Source organism: Austrofundulus limnaeus, unplaced genomic scaffold (assembly GCF_001266775.1).
Source record: "Austrofundulus limnaeus strain Quisiro unplaced genomic scaffold, Austrofundulus_limnaeus-1.0 Scaffold1603, whole genome shotgun sequence".
NCBI lineage: Eukaryota > Metazoa > Chordata > Actinopteri > Cyprinodontiformes > Rivulidae > Austrofundulus > Austrofundulus limnaeus.
This window is the reverse complement of record NW_013954005.1, coordinates 44,055-46,344: the sequence shown is the minus strand read 5'-3', so window position 1 is coordinate 46,344 and position 2,290 is coordinate 44,055. Positions and strand designations below refer to the sequence as shown.

At 40.4% G+C, this 2,290-nt stretch overlaps 1 protein-coding gene across 2 annotated transcripts in view; it reads left to right on the top strand.

Annotated features, from left to right (window-relative positions):
* The window catches only part of LOC106535891 (uncharacterized), a 27,252-nt gene that overhangs the window by 3,195 nt on the left and 21,767 nt on the right, over positions 1-2,290 (top strand). The window lies entirely within an intron of this gene.

Genomic DNA, 2,290 nt, shown 5'->3' with positions numbered 1-2,290 from the left:
CAAGACCCAACACTCTGGATGAGCTTAAGGCCACTATCGAARCWWCCTGGGCCTCCATAACACCTCAGCAGTGCCACAGGCTGATTGCCTCCATGCCACGCTGCATTGAAGCAGTCATTTCTGCAAAAGGATTCTCCACCAAGTATTGAGTTCATAACTGAACATAATTATTTGAAGGTTGACATTTTTTGTATCAGAAACACTTTTCTTTTATTGGTCAGATGAAATATGCTAATTTTTTGAGATAGGGATTTTTTATTTTTCTTTACTTTTTTTCCAAAATCATCAATATTAAAACAATAAAAGGCTTGAACTACTTCAGTTTGTGTGCAATGAATCTAAAATATGTATGTGAAAGTTTAATGTTTATCAGTACATTACAGAAAATAATGAACTTTATCACAATATGCTAATTTTTTTTAGAAGGACCTGTATTTCCTGTGATTCTGCCAGCTGGTGTTTTTTAGAGTTTGTTAACTCATGGATTAAGTGGCAGCATGCCAGGATTTGTAGGCTCAGGGTTAATTTAAACCTCATCTGTTCTATTTCAGTGTGAAGATTCGACTCTTTAACTCAAGCAGCTAATCACTGTCCCTCCCTTCTCTCCTGAAGGCTCATGGGGTCTTTGTTTGTTTGATGCCCATGAGATGCTTTTTAACAGGTTTGATTTGTTATGAACCCGAGGGTCAGATTTGAAGCTGCTTTGTGAATTCTGAGGCATCCTCCTGTTTGATGGTCTTGTTTTACAAAGAGAGCTTCTTGAACACCTCAAAACCATCTGTCTTGTAATGGGAACATTCTTGTCCAACAAAAAGTTTCCCTTATCTTTGAGATGAACAGCTGAGTTTTGTCCTGAAGAGCTGTTTTTTTTTTTTGTATTTAAATAGTTTTTACCTGCCTTTGTCTTTCAGTGTTGGGCAACACTAAAACTAAAGTTTTTACCCATATCTGTGTGTAAGGTTCCATGTCTTTGTTTATCTTGATGCTAGAAAAAAATACCTTATAAACTACTGAACATTTTTAACAAAGCTTGGAGAAAGTAATCATCGAATGCACGGCTAAAACTCATTAAAACTTAGTCAACCTCACTGAGCTAATTGTTGATGTGTTTGTAGCTGAGTCAATCCCAATAAACACTCTGAGCACCAACACATCATTCAAGACTTGTTTCCAATTTTGCAATTACTACATATTTATAGTCAACCCAGGGTTCTGTTCAGTATCTCAGCTGTTCCTGAGCTCGTCTACACAGAGATCTCTGAGGTTGTTTCTGGTATCAGTTGGAACCACTCTTCCAGTTTGGGGGTCACAGCATCAGTAGTTCCAGTTCACAGCAAATAACTCACACATGTTGTAGGGCAGTCAGTCCCTTATGGCCAACAGGAAATAAATAATACAGAACTACTTTTCAAAGTAAAAGTAAGAGAGTTTTATTCACTTGTGTGTTAAGTAGCCACCATCTTCAATTCTGAATATGCGGTTTGCAGGAGTTACTCCCACTTTCCAAATTCCTACTTGATAATATCTATAGGGGGTTCTGGTCCTGTGACTTGGTGATTGAGTCCTCCTAGTGGCTCGGAGGCCAGGTGTTTTCTTGTGTTTTTACACCTGTCAGACACCAGAGCGCTTCCATTAACCGATTCTGGCCTGAAGTGTTTCTCGTGTTGTCAAACTGAAGAGGATATCACTCCTAAATCCTTCACCAGCTTGTTCAGAGGATGACCTGCTTCACCTGATCTTTCACCTGCTGCTCAGGAGACTGATTCGGTTCAAATCGGCAGATCCACCTACATTACATTTAATGTATAACCTGGACTATAGAGGAGTTCTTTCTTTGTTTAAACTGGATAAACTTCAGGCTGACTGTAGTCACTAAGGCTGCGTGATTAGAAATCATATGGTACAGGCTTCCTGTGTGTGTGTGGTGGGGTTGTCTTTGGTGACATTTGGGGGCAATTTTAAGACAAAACGCCTACATTTGGGCACAACTGGTGCATTTGGGGACAAAAGTCGAGGCCCCATTTGGTTTAAATACCATTGGTGGGTTGGGGGTTGGGTTTAGGACCAAGGTGTGAATTGAGTTTAGGTTAGTTTTAGGGTCAGGTAGGTACCTGTGAGGTTAGCTTTAGGGTTTGTGGTCAGAGTTAGGCTGTAGAAATTTAATGGAATGTCCCCAATTAGATAGCTGTGCAAACTTGTGTGTGTGTGAGCGTGTGTGTGTGTGTGTGTGCGTGCGTGCGTGCGTGCGTGCGTGTGTGTGTGTGTGTGTGTGTGTGTGTGTGTGTGTGTG